Genomic DNA, 15,704 nt, shown 5'->3' with positions numbered 1-15,704 from the left:
TCTGCCAGGGGAAGTCTTCACATGCTTGAGGCAAAAACCCCCATAACTCTTCGATGAGTTTGAGGCCTGGCAGTTACTCTCAACCTGGTTTAGCCCATGTGTTGAGACAATTAACTGGGATGTAGCCATTGGACACACTACAGCTTCTTAGAGCCACAGTTGAGCATTGAGTGTCAGGTAGACACCAAAGGTAGATGAGCAATACTGAAAAGGGCTCGGCAAGCCTTCACACCCAAAGTGCTAGTCCTCCTTGAATACCCCATATATCCCTATAGACCTACAGCTTCCACAAAGGGTTAGGTTGTGGGGGGAAGTGTTCTTATAGTTCTTCATTTGAGTTCCACTTGATTATTAAAATTTAGTTACTTTTTTTTTTTGGTGTGCAGATCTTTCCATTTACATTGTGGTAGTTAATGTGAATGTTATATTCTTAGCTTTGCTTACTTCACTCTACATCAGTCCATATAAATCTTTCCATGTTTTCCCTGGATTTTATGCTAAAATAATTTCTTACAGCCCAATAATATTCCCTTATATTCATATACCATGATTTGTTTAACCATTCTCCCATTGATGGACATCTACTTTGTTTTCAATTTTTAGCTAGCACAAAAAAGTGCTGCTATGATTATTTTTAAGTAAATGGGAATTTTTTTTTTGCTTATGGATGGCTTCCTTAGGTTATGAGCTTAGTAATCAAGTTTCTGGTTCAAAGACTATGAGCATTTACTTTGTCACTTTATTTGGATAATTCCAAATTGCTTTTCAAAATAGTTATACCATTACATAGTTCCACCAACAATACATTAGTGTTTCTTTCCTTCCATAATACCTGAAACATTAAATGTCGTCACTTTTACCCATTTTGGGAGGTGAGTTAAAACATCAGGACTGCTTTGATTTACATTTATCTTAGTAATTTGGAACTCTGTGTGTGTGTGTGGTTGTGAATGTTTTGCAATTCTTTTTAGAGCTGTTGGTTCATATCTATTGACTATCTAAGTATTGTGAAATAGCTATTGATGTCTGTGTGTGCATGTTTCTCAATTGATCAGAGTACTTCCATTCTTTTCCTAAGTTAATTAATGTCTATGTGTAAGCTGTTCAGTTTCAAGTTCCCTCTTCTACTGTAAACACAGGATTATATTCCTTCAGTTGCGTTACTTTAATATTTTCTTAAGGTGGTTCTGTTCCTAATGGTTCTCTTCCCCTCACTCCTTATTCCCTCTTCTCATTAGATATTACCTCTTCCTCTCTTTCCCTTTGGCTAGTCCTATTCCAAAGTTTGTTTTTCAAAATTTATTTATTTTTGCACCCCTTTCAAAAAACAAAAAACAATTCTCTCACTCTCTTCAATATCTATTTCCTCTTTTGGTTTACTCTAGATGCTTATTCTCTGATTAATGAACCATATAATTATGTGGTTTCTCTCTTTTTTCCATACTCTTCATGCAATCAAAGCTTCCAAGTCAACCATTCTAGGCTCTTCCCTCTTGGTACTGTCTGACGCTGCTTTGTAGGGGATTGCTTCATGTATTCTCTTTTTCCATTTTGTCTCACTTCTAGAACAGTGTCAATTACTGCAGGTGCCAGAGGAGACACTGTCCCATGATGGGGCCCTCCCTAATCATGGCCCTGATTATTCAGTCCACCACTGGTGGACATCTCCTCTTATTGACCTCTCTTTTTCTCCTGCATTTACCTGGAAATCTCCTCGTTGTGTCCATGCTTCTCTGATTCCTCCATGTGCTTGTTGTACCTAAATGTTCAAACACTCCTCTGACAGGGCAAGTAGATTTTTGAAGCACCAAGACCTCCCAAACTCTTTCTTCCCCTGTCCCAAACTTTCGATCTGTCTCTCTTTTCCTCACTCATTTCTCTGTAGTTCCTTCTCTTTTTGAAACCACAGAGATCACTTTTGTCTCTTTCTTTACTGGCCCTTGATTTGACTCAGAGACAGCAAACATTCCTCTCTATTCCCCTGATCATCTCACCCCCTTTATTGATTTGCCCTTCCATGTTGTAATATAGTCCCAATAAGGAAGAATTCACACATACACAGAGTCTCACCAGGTTCTGTCCATAATGCCACTGGGTACCTCTTAACTGTTATGTTTACCAGATTTCTGCCTTCATCTCTGTCTCCTTGTGTGTGTGTGTGTGTGTGTGTGTGTGTGTGTGTGTGTGTGTGTATATATATATATATGTATATATATATATGTATATATATATACATATATATATACATATATATGTATACATATATATATATATATATATATATATATATATATATATATATATATTATATATTTATGTGTGTGTGTGTGTGTGTGTGTTTTTAAAAGTCCATCGCTGGATTCTGTTATCACTCTGTCTCTTATTGTCCTTGTCTGCTGCATTTATTAACTCTTCCCACATTTCTTTTTGGGCTATGTGAGTCAAATGATCTCTTTAGTTTTGGTTTTCTTTTCAAAATGTTTTAAGCTCTTCTTTATTATTGAACATCAATATTTTGTTCTATATGGTTAAGCTCAGTTTTGTCAGAAATGTCATGTTAGACTTCATGTTGAGCTCCATTGCTCTTTGGAACACATTATTTTATTCCCTCCTCCTTTTTTTCTGGTGGGTATATAACAGTCTTGCATTATTTAAATGTTCCTTTCTTTGCATATCAAAGTCTTTCTCTTGATTGTTTAAATAACTTTTTTTTGTTTCTGAATTGAATTGCTAAATTTTAGCATTATGTGTCTTGAAGTTGTAGCCATTTTTAAAAAGGAGATCTGTGAATTTTTTTTTTCTGTTGTAATTTCATTTTCTCTATACAGAAGTTCCAGCTAGTTCTCTTCTCTCACTTCCTTCATTGTGATACTAAGTCTTTTCTGTCCTGTCATGTTCTTCTCAGAGACTTATGATCTTTAGGTAATCTTTGAGTATACTGTCTTCAAGTTCAATATTTTCTTTTAAAAAGTCATTATTTTCTGCTTCTCTTTTTCTCAATTGTCCTTCACTTCTCTGTAATTACATTCCCAATCTATTGCTTTTTCTCTTTTTTTTTTTCTTTGGTGAGACATGTCATCCCAGATTCAAGGTATTCTATTCTGTTTATTTTATTTTATTTTATTTTATTTTATTTTTTGCCAAGCAGGACACAGATTCTACTCTTATAATACTAATTTCTCTTTAAAATCACTCAAAAATAGCATGTTGTGGCTCCATATTCTTTTCAAATTCCATAGTGTCCTCTGTTTTATCTACTGTCTGATTAATTTCCTTTATTTTACATTATTCATTCATAGATACCTGAACTTACTCACTAGCTTTGGAGGCTGTATTTCCTTCTACTGCTATTATTATTTTTTCCTCTTGATTTATCTATTTACTTTGTATTCAAAGTCTGAAATTTCTTCTTGAAATCCTTGGTAATTCCAGCCTCCTCCCCTCCCATTTTTCTTATCACTCACTTCCTTACCCTCTCTCCTTTCATTGTGGTTTCTTTTGGGGATAAATCTCACAGCATCCTCACACTGGGCAATTCATGGTTCGCCAACCTGTGTTTCTGCTCCAACTGCCTTTTGAGTGGTCAAAACTATCCCTAGATGGATGCTGTGCTCCATCTCTCAGGCTTGGTAATGTACTACATAGCCACCCAGCACTCCAAATCATGGTGTCCTATCCCTATTCTTCTTTTCATCAGTTCTCCCACTTGCCCAGTCAGTTAAGAACCTGTTTTTTTTCTCTCCCTGGCTGTTCAAAGCTTTGTAGTATAATTGCCTCCAGGATGCTAACCCTGACAGGCTTTTGCTCTTGAAGGGCTATGGCCAAGCTGCCTGTCAAGGACCTGAGAAAACTTCTACAGCCTGGAGCAGGTGTCTCCATGGCACTAGAAAGAGGGAGGAGGGACTGGGTTTAAATATCCTTAGGTCCGTAAGCGTAACCTTGCTGCCAGTAGCATGGGGTGGGGGGGGCATACTGGTTGAATTTCTTTTTAACCTTATTTTGGATTCTGCATTTCTTAAATCATTACGACAGCTGAAGTTGCTTTATTTTTGGTGCATGACTTCTCTTTTGGAGAGGTTTGAGAGGTAAGGGATCAGAGAAAATGTTTAGTTCACTCTTTGTATATGTGACCCAAAGGTGTAGACCTAGTCATTAGATGTATCCATATTGTCTCCCCCAACAGAAGGCAAGTTCACTATTTTGTTTTTATCTTTGTAGTTCCAGAACTTGTCATAGTGACTGCCTCAAAGTAGGTACCTAAATGCTTGTTGATATATTTAATGATAATTAAATTTTGTTTCTACTTTATTTGTTTATGATTTTAGGATTTAGGGTAGATTTTAGGGTCCTAAATCCAAGAGCTGGAAAAGATCTCAGAGGCCTTGTAGTCTAACTACTTCCTCAACTCTAAGAGGTTAGGAAACTTTGAATGTGGCATATTGAAATCGTCATTGTCTTTTAGAGAGAGGCAGCTTGCCTAGATAATTAGCATGTTTGCTCTGGCATCAGTGGAGTGAATTCAAAGCTTTTGATGCTGCTTTATGAATACTTTCTACATGCTTCAGTCTTTATGCTTTTATACTAAATCATACAAAAGTTACATTTATTTTAATTGAGGGAAGACCTCATGTTGATAGAATCCTTTTATATTTATAGTCATTTAATCTTTCATATAATCTGCTACCTCATCTGTAATGTACATGTTAGAAATATTTTCTTGATTTTTATCCTCACAGTCACCCTGGGAGACGAGTGCTATATTTTTACCCCCATTTTACTGGCTGGAAAATTGAGTCAAGCAGCCATTAAATGATTTCCCAGTCAAGCAGTTTGAGTTTGGATGGGAATGAAGCTTTATCTGATACGAGAGAGAGAGAGAGAGAGAGAGAGAGAGAGAGAGAGAGAGAGAGAGAGAGAGAGAGAGAGAGAGTATGTGGATATATGTAGATGCACATAATGAAAAGTATATTGTAGTGGTATAGCAGAAAGAATATTGGATATGGTAGCCATGAATTGGTTTTAAAGTCTCCCTCTTCAACTTGCTACCTATGTAACTTGAACTAATGAGTCAATCTCTCTAGAACTGTTTCCTGATATATAAAATGAGTTTTTCAGTGTTCTAACTAAGGTCCCTTCTAGCTAAAATTCTATGTTCTTATATATGTTATTATTTAGGAAAAAAAATTACCATTATGTTTTAATGATATTTTATCAAATAAAAAATATATAAGTATGATTTTAATGGAAAAAAGCATTCTTTAGACTTTCTAGATTTTCAAAATAACAAAATATCTTAAAACTGAACCTTTACACCAAATTCCAGTTCTGATAATTCTAATCCAAAATGATGAAGAGAAATTTCATGAACTCAAGACAAGTGAATAATGCAATAAATATCCCAGATCTATGGGCTGAAATATTATCTAATAGCTTCAGAATTCTTTGCACAAATGGAGACACCATAAAAATGTTTTATGAAAATGACTTTGCACTAACTTTTAAAGGTATCAATCAAAGAAGCATTAAGTTGCTCTAAGTGAGAGTATGGGATAAAATAAATGAAGCTGGTAGGGGAGAATGTTACTTTTTCCCTCGCCTCCCAAGGTAAGTGTGTTCTTGTTTAATGAATACTAGAAAACCACAGTTTCTTCCAAAAACCAAGACTTTAGGTAGGTTAATAAGAAGTTGAGTCCTATTGCTCAGTTGACAGTGAGTTTTAGGGAGAACTGAAAGCTAATTGGAAAAATAGGAGTAGTTTGCCAGTATTTGAGCCAGTATTTGAAACAATGAAGAATGAACAATGGACACTTCAAGTGAAAAAGACAATGGGGATTTCTAGTAACATTTTTGGAAGCTAGTATTGGTGACTGGGAGGCTTTTAGAGTACAGAACTGTCAATCAAGGTCATGCAAACTCCCTGGACAACCTTTGGTGTGAGTGGAAAGTAGAATTATCTTCCTAATATTTGGGAATTATATGACCAGAGCCACGAAGAAGACCTGACTTCAAATACCATTGTAGACACATACTTGACTTGTGACCTTGAGGGAGCCTCAGTGTCTATATATCTGTAAAATGAGGAAATTGGTCATGGTGACCTCTACAATCCCTTCCAGGCTTTAATATATAATCCCATGATTCTAGAAATGGAACACTGTGTCTTACTCAATATTATAGGAAGGGTTCATAGAACAATAGAGTAATTTTTACTTCTGAAGATATTTTTGTTTTGTTTTATGTCTCTTTATTTTCCCCATGTCTGAAAGTAAAGCTTCTGGGAAATATTCAAAAGCAATATGAGGATTCATAATGGAAAGTTATATCTGATATTCCATTCTGGGAGCCTAGATGAATTGAGAAACCACTTTTGGGGGATGATATCTGATACTATCATAGCTTCTGAGGGCCTACCTAACTGAGAGTATAAATGATTTAAACTTTATACAGATCTAGAGGATATGTCATTTTGTAAAATGAGAGAGAGACAGAGACAGAGACAAAGAAACAGAGACAGAGGCAGAGAGACAGAGAGAGAGAGAGACACAGAGAGAGAGACACAGACAGACAGAGACAGACAGAGACAGAGACAGAGACAGAGACAGAGAAGAGGACAGGAGGGGATGAGTTGCCCAATTGAAAATAAATAAATAAATGATCTATGTCTGTTTTTATTTTTTTTATGAGGCAATTGGGGTTAAGTGACTTGCCCAAGGTCACACAGCTAGAGTCAAGTGTCTGAGGTCAGATTTGAACTCAAATCCTCCTGACTCCAAGGCCAGAGCTATATCCACTGCACCATCTACCTGCCTCTGTGTTTTGTTTTTTGTTTTTTTGGTTTTTTGGTTTCAGGATGAAGTTTTAGACAAGGTGATACATATCATAGTTCTTTACATAAATGTCAAAAGATATGAACCTTCATTTTTCTTCCTCTCTTGAAAATTGCACTGTTATCTCTCAAATATAGTCTTTCAAATGGACATTGACTGGGGAGCATGTAGTATTTACAAAATATTAATGCTGAAAAATTCTAATGCTGCTTAAGTGCGTATTCAGTGAAAAGCACTATGCTGACCTAACTCATGCTACTAAAAGCTTGCTATTTCATTCTGGATAACTAACTGAAATCTGTTCAACTCTTCAACTTCGTTCCTTAAAAAGAAGACTAAGGAAAGAATGTAAAAGTCAGGGAAATTGTTATGAGACAACTAATTTAATCACATTTTAGCCACCTCTGTCTATCTCTGTGCAAAATATCTCTATCTATTATGCTCAAATAAATTCACTAGTAACATTTTAATTATGAGTGTGGCAATAAATACAAATGAAGATTGTGTATAGATAAATGGTGTCATCTTAGGTAGCAACTCAATAAGCAAGCCAAGTTCTTTCAATCTGCAAAACACCAAACAAGTTATCTCATTCTTTCTCTTATTCACCAAATTAATAGGTTGTTCATCTGTGAGGAACTTGACCCGGTACTTCACTAAACACACATGCACATAAACACACATATATGTGTATGTATATGTATCCATCTGTCTACATGTATGAAATTTCTACATCCTACCTACCATCCCCTCCGATTATAATACTGTCTTGTTTCTCAGGCAGACTCCTTGAAAAAAGTTGTCTACTGCCAGTGTTTCTTCTTCCTCTTCTCTCTCACTTCTCAAATCTTTCTCAGCTATCTTCTGATTTCACTTCTAAACTTAAGATGCTTTCTGCAGAAATGACGCTTAAGTCATGTAAGCACCGAGTTTTAATGCCATTTCTCAGTTCTTGTCCTTGTGAACTTTCCTGCTGTATTTGATACTACTGATCACTGTCTTCTTTTGAATGATCTTTCCTTTCTACATTCTCAAGAAATTATTCTCCCCTACATCAGGTCCTCATCGACTTCACTGATGTTACTGGAACATTACAATTTGCCTCTCTGAATCAAGTTTCAAGTGAATGCTATACATTGTTGCCAAATTGTTCATCCTTAGGCCAGATCTAACCTTGTTACTCCTGCATGCTAGTGATTCCATTTGATTTCTATTATCTCTATTAGAATGTGTAAGGTAATCTGTTTAGCTTTTCAAGCCCTTTATATTTTAGGCTTACAACAAAACAACTGGCTATCTTTCCAGGCCCATTGGGCATTACTCCTCATCCAGCGCTCTTAGATCCAGCCAAACTGGCCTTTTCTCACTTTCTGACACACGGCATCCCACCTTCCATCTTTATGCTTTTGCACTGGCATCTTATATATCAATGCAACTACTTTCTATTTTTTGTATGTATTCAGAGTACATTTATGCTATATATACTTATATGTCCTTGTTGCCTCACATATCGGCATGTAAGTTCTTGGCATGTAGGATTGTTTCATTCTTTTGCACTTGTATCCCCAGCACATAGGACACTGACTGGTACATAGTAGTTCCTCAGTAAGTTTTTTTTTTTGATTGCTGTAAAAAAGAGATTAGTCAGAGCATTAAGATGAAGAGAAACATATAGTTCATTGATATACTTAATATATGAAATAACATCCTATGGATCTTCTTCATATTACATTAGCCATAAAAGTGTTAAATCTCAAATAATATGATTAAAAAGAGAGGGAATTCAGCTAAATAGATGTCAAATCATTTCTTTGACAAATTGAACACTTCTTTTGTGTGTTTTATAGCAAGATGAAGTTTTAATTTGCCTCGTAGGGATCAAATCAGCCTGGTTTAGTAACAAAAACTTACTTTTTTGTTTATTTTGGCTTGGCATACTTTGTGTGGTCAACAATTGCACTCTCTTCATATATTTTATCTCATTCTCTCCAACAGGAAGAATACCAGGTTTGACAAATACAAATGTATGCAATAAATATGCAGGTCACAAAAAGCTTATAAAAGAATAAAGATTTCTCATCCTAGAACATTTTGTTCAACCAGCTGGTTCTGAGTTACTCATTAAAGAAAAAGAGTTATCAATATGAAATTCTGCTTTCATGTTTTGATAATATTAACAAGCAAAACAAAATGAATTGTGATAAAGTTACTACAAATTATGTTGAAATTGATCTGTACTGACAGTGACAAAATCACATATCCTCTATGAGTGTGTGTGTGTGTGTGTGTGTGTATGAGAGAGAGAGAGAAAGAGAGAGAGAGAGAGAGAGAGAGAGAGAGAGAGAGAGAGAGAGAGAGAGAGAGAGAGAAAGAGAGAGATTACGCTGTTTAAAATGTATTCACGGAATCATAACACTTTGAAACCTGAAGCAACATTAGAAATTATACATCTCAATTCCTGTATTCCAGTAATGGAACAGGTGTCCAACAAGTTAATAAAGCTGATTAGATCCAGAGCTGGTACTAGAATCCAGTTCTAAGAACCTTCAATTACATGTACTTTTCACTCTACCATTGTGTATCTCCTCATTAGAAAACAGAGGATGGATCATTATAAGGGGAAGAGGACATTCCAAGTATTTTCCTGTTTCCAAGGAAAAAGGGAATGGCTCTAAAAGTAAGACCTGGTGTGAACTTGATTTATTGGCAATAATTTTCTGAGAATTCCCCAAAGTCACTCTTGACTAGAGGCAAGAAATAAAGATGTAGGTTCATTTTGGCTATTAAGAATCCCATATCCAATTAAGTCAATGGTTTGTGGAGAGTATGTAATCTGTAATTTTGGTTTGGCTCTGCATAAACTTGACCACACAGTAAGAATATTATTATGGCAGTAATAGTTGTCAGACAAGTTATTTACATAGCAATTGAAGGACTGCACGATGACATGGAAGAGAACCAAAGGGAAATGCCAAATCTAATGAAGTTAAATTCTGTCCAATTACTAGATCGTGAGTTGAAAGTCTTGGGCTTAGAAAGTTTGAACCTTTTTGCTTCTGTTTCAGCCAATTCTATTTTAATGACATTATTGTGACTGAAATGTTATAATCACCTGGGAAGTTTTGGGAACTGAAGCCTCTTTTATCCACAAAGGGTAAGCTGGAAAATTCCCTTTAAAATAAATGGACAAATTAAATGGTCTATGAATGGGAAGGAGAACAATGAACACACGACTTCAACATCCAAAGCTGAAAATAGCAGTAGGCCTAAAACTTAAATGTAAAAGAAACAGCTGCATGGCACCTTATAAATTAGAAGTGTTTGAGAATAAAAGGAGAAAAAAGAATTTGGGGCAATTTAAATCCTTGGCAAGAGAAGAATTGCCTGATTCTACTCTATTTTCTTTCTCTTTTTTAAAAATTTCTCTTATTTTATTTTTTTCGGCATTTTCCTTCAGAGCAATTCCAATTTACTCAGAGGTCATCGCATACCTCATAAACACAGAACAGAGCTTCATAAAGTTCATTTGCACACCCCCTTCACATTCTGGCTCTTTCCCATAGAAACCACACAATGTGTTCCTAGCTTCCAAAGGTTGAAGAGACAGAATGAGCAGTAGCACTTCAAAATAGAACTTATTTAAAAGTAGAGTGTCTTTCTGCGGCTGTTGCCAAAGGAAAGCACTGAGTCTGTATTTAAAGTTTTAACCTATTAAACTCAGTTACTTAAAATCTGCTATGACTCCTGACCACAACACTCACTGCAGTCTCCATTGAAGATGATTAGATCATCTGAGGCACAGTTTTATATGCTGATTGTTCATCGTGGGGCATTTTCATTGGGCAAAGTATCTATTTCAACCAAATATCTTGCAGCAAAGACAGAAGTATTCTACAGCTAAGTTACTCTGCCTGGGTAAATGTTTCTACAGTGTTCTCCCTATTCGTTTTCCTCCTTTCTGTGCTTCACTAGTTGCTCTCACTAAATGTCCACCATTGAAATTTCTTGCTACTTCCTCAGTTTAAATATTCTTCAATAGGATTATAATTTGTGTTCCAAGAGAAGACTCAAGGAAGAAAGACCCTCGCTCTGCTCTGGAGACCAGCTTTCTTTTATCTTTTAGCAGCAAATTATAATTCTTCTCACTATTATCTTTCAAAGGCTTTTCTTTCTGGAAGTCCTCAAATGCAACCCTGTGTGTTCTAGTTCAGTCTATTGTGTCCCAAATAATCTCTATTATGTTGCCATATTCTCTACTAATAATGGAAGGGAAGGAATAGAATAATAGTATTCCAAAACTCCCTTAAGGATAACATGTGTATCCAGAAATGGTTCCTGCCCAGGCCGACTTTTCTCACTCTGTTCCTACTATACAGCCCTCTGCCACTCCCTCATACTCTCATCCCTGCCAATTCATTTCCTTATAAACCAAAACAAACACTGTTATCTCACTACCAAAGGCTGGGTGTCTTTTCTGAACACAATTTTTTTAAAGAAAATAACACCAAACAGTTGATTAGAAAAGATGTGAAGAAGACTGATTAGAAATCCCATTGACAAATTCTAACTTTGCACAATAGAAAAATCATAGAATTCTTATCATTTTTATTAATGCTGTCAGATTTCTAAGTACTTTCTCTCCTATGTCATTTTACAAAGGAGACTAAAACATATCCCTTGCTCCCTCCTGTTTTTAGCCCCATGGTGTACTCATTCTGATATTCTGTCAACAGATAAGAAAAGTCACTTTTTCATGAAGGTGACAAGGAAATGTGATATATTACAAAATTCAATAGTACATTATCGCGTACTGTGACTTTCAACCTCAGGGCTATGTTTTCCATATATGTAAAATCTGTAATATGCAGAGATATGTTTCCTAGCCAGCTATACATTTTCAAATTTAAATAAAGAATTGAGGAATTTATCTAGTTAATATGGAGAGAGATACTATAATTTGTTTAGCCATTCATTAATTAATGAATACTTCCTTAATTTCTAGTTCTTGGACTCCATAAAATTAGTTCATATAAATATTTTTGTACATATACTACTTTTTCATATGTCTTTTATCTGCTTAGAGTGAATGCCTTGGAGTGACATTTCTGAGTCAACTTTTGTTATAGTTTGGGCATCATTCTAAATTGCTTCCCAGAATGACTTGACAAATTCACAGTTCCACCAAAAACATATCAATATCCTTGTTTTCCCACAGCCCCTCAAACGTTTGTCATTTGTCATTTTTAAAAAAAATTTTGTCTAATTTGTCAATCTGAGGTAGAACCTCAGACTTGCTATAATTTGCATTTACTTAATCATTAGTGATTTGTAGCACTTTTTATGACTAGAGATTATTTAGTTTTCTTACTTTGAGTACTGCCTATTGTATCCTTTGACCATTTATCAATTGGGAAATGACTCTTATTCTTAAATTTTTGAATCATTTCCTTATATATTTTGGATATGAGATCTTTATCAGAGGAACTTGCTATGATTTTTTAAAATTTTAGTAGTTAACCATTTTCCTTCTAATCTTAGCTGTACTCAATTTATTTGTGCACTTTCTTTTACCTTTAAGTAATCAAAATTGTCGATTTTATCTTCTGTGATCCTGTCTGTCCCTTATTTAGCCATTAACTCTTTTTGTACTCAAAATGCTGAGGATTTTCGGGGCAGTTGGTGGCATAGTAGATAGAGCACCGGCCCTGGATTCAGGAGGACCTGAGTTCAAATCTGACCTCAGACACATAACACTTACTAGCTGTGTGACCCTGGGCAAGTCACTTAACCCCATTGCCTAGCAAAAAAAAAGATGCTGAGGATTTTCAAATCTTTCTGTCATGCCCCAAATAATCTGCTCAACTCCAATCTCACATACCCAACTGCCTCTCAGAAATAAAGAACAATGAGTCCAGTAGACATTTTAAACTCAGTATGTCAAAAACAGTACTCATTATCATTCTCCTAAATCCTCTCCACTTTCTAATTTCCCTATTATTATTAAGGACGACACCATCCTTGCAGTGCCTCAGGCTCATTAGGAACATTCCTAGACTTCTCACTATCTCTCATCTCAATCCAACCTGTTTCTAAGGGTTATTCATTTCATCTTTGCCACACATCTTAAATACACTGCCTTCTGTCCTCTGACACTGCCATCACTCATTGCACACCCTCATTGCCTCATATCTGGAATATTGTTAGAGCCTACTTGTGGATCTGCCTGCCTTAAGTCTCCCTACTCCAATCCATCCTCCATTCAGCCACTGAAGTAGATTTCATAAAGCTCAGGTTCAAAGCATCTCTCCCCCATCCTGTATAAACTTCAAAGGCTCTGTATTGCCTCCAGGATCAAAAGAAAAATGTGATGTTTGGCATTCAAATCCCTTAATAAACCAATTGACTCCTACCTTTTTAGTTTTATTACACCTAACTCCCTAACACATAATTTTGATCCAATAACACTGTCGGTAAAGTTATATAATGAACAGAAAGCCAGATCTGGAATCAGCCAGACCTAAATTCAAATACAGCCTCACTTATTCACTAAGTGTGATTCTGGTCAAGTCATTTAACTTGTTTAATTCTGTTTCCTCACCTATAAAACCGATGGTAATAATACTAATGCTACCTCTCTGGATTGTGAGGAGAAATGAGATAAATATTTGTAAAATGTTTTGTAAACCTTAAAGTGCTATATATAGCATCATCATCATCATTATCTTCATCTTCATCATCATCATCATCATCATGGGTCATAGTTTAATGGAGAGCAACCATGTATTGGGACAGTTTGCATCAATAATAGTTAATACTAACTTAAATTTCTATATGGCAAGCTTGGCAAATTGCTTCACATACATGCTCTCACTTGGTCCTCACAAGAACTCTATCAGTTAGGTCTTATCAGCATCCTAATCTTGCAGATGTAGAAATCATGTCTAAGACTTTAAGTGACTTCCCCAAGGTCACATAGAAATATGAAGCACGCAAAGCAGAATTTGAACTCAAGTCTTATTGACTCTAAGTTTAACACTCTCCTACTCTTCTACACCACTGAGTAGACACTAGAGGTTACTGAAAATTGTTGAGAGTCAAGAAAGATGATTCAAAACTAAGAAAAATCAAATAAATTTGGTAAAACAGAGTACAGGGGCCTGTATTCTTTCTCCCACATATTTTACAAATCATTAAGCAGATAAAGGTTGATTAAAAGACCTGATCATTGTCATAGAGTCCCCAATAACCTCATGACTCTCTTGCCTTAGTCTTCAGGTGTACACATTTCTATCCTTTGGAGAAAAAAATACCATAGACCATTCTCTTCAAATAGAATTCACTCGTTCAACATAGGGAAACAATATATCTTATTTATTTTATTTTATCTTTTTTTTTGGACAGTACCTCTGATTTCTGAAGTATGTAGAGTTACCAGTGAAGAATTCCTCTAAAAATTTAATGTATAGCCAAAGAATACAACAAATTTAGATGAAAAAAAAAATAATTCAGTGAAAAAGTTACCTGAAGAACAGTCCTTATTTCATGAAAATGAGAAAAATAGCTCTTGTTTACCCAAGGAAAAGCACTTTAAAATGTTGATTTAACACCCAATACCAAATGTTAAATTATTCACAATAACAATAATAAAATTATTTTCTTTATTACCTGCATAAGAAGGCTGGAAAGATGTGCAGTCATTTTTGAATGAACATCTTGTCTTCCTTTAACTTTGTCTCTTGCCTTTTAAAAAGTAAGTGAAAGTGACATATAGGTAGAACCCTTTGTTTTCCCCTCTCAATATTCTTTTATCCAGGAGTGACAATTAATCAAAGCCATTTCCACCTGTGTCAGAAATATATCCATCTGTAATTTACCTTGTTACCCTGACATTTGTTATCTTTCAAGCCACCTCTATGTTTAACCTTATTAAATTCTGCATAAAAAATTCAAAGGCACATTTCCTATTATATGGGCATATGAAGTTTACATTTCATTCAAATGTTTTCTCTGGCACCCCATCATATAAAATCCATTTGGAATTATAGATTGGCCAAGAAATGGCTACTTGAGATATGTGACATTCTTTTTTTGCATAATGAGCTCAACTATGTTTATTCTACTGTTGGTTTAATTTATAAATGCATATCATATGTGCTCACAAAATTACCTTTGATTATGTTATCCAAAGCCATAATTTTTTTTTTACTAAAAATTTTAACTCATTTGGTGTCTTATGTTTAAAAGGCTATGAAGTCTTTCCCACTACTGCAGCAGTTCAAATTTTTAATTATATATTTCTAAATTCTTGTGTTTTATTTTCAAAACCATGTATTTTCTTTTTAATGTATTTTATTTATTTTGTGAAATATTTCCCAATGACATGTACATTTTTTAACGTTATTTAAAAAAATTGAGTTCCAAATTATCTCTCATCTTACTGCTATCCTACTCCTTGAGAAGGCAAGTAATATAATGTCAATTATACACATGGATTCATGTAAAACGTATTCCCATATCAGCCATATTGCACAAGAAAACATACACCCATACAAGAAAAATAAAGAAAAAAATTTAAAGGTATGCTTCACTCTATACTTAGAGATCAGCAGTTTTTCTCTCTGGAGGTGGATAGCACTTTCTATTAGGGTTCCTTTGGAATTGTCTTAGATCATTTTTTTTTATCTTATTAACTAAGCCTTTCACAGTTGATCATCCTTAACGATATTGTAAAGGACATATTTTCAATACCTTTTTCATTACCCACATATCAATAAGGTTTTTTGTTTGTTTGTTTTGTTTGCTTTTTCAGCAAGTATTGCAGCAAATATTTATAAGCACCTTCTATGTGGAAGGAAATCTCCCCTGGAAGGGCTCGTT

The sequence above is a fragment of the Phascolarctos cinereus genome, unplaced genomic scaffold, assembly GCF_003287225.1.
Source record: "Phascolarctos cinereus isolate Bilbo 61053 unplaced genomic scaffold, phaCin_HiC Scaffold_9;HRSCAF=440, whole genome shotgun sequence".
Classification (NCBI taxonomy): Eukaryota; Metazoa; Chordata; class Mammalia; order Diprotodontia; family Phascolarctidae; genus Phascolarctos; species Phascolarctos cinereus.
The sequence above is the reverse complement of the archived record's forward strand: the minus strand, read 5'-3'. Positions refer to the sequence as shown.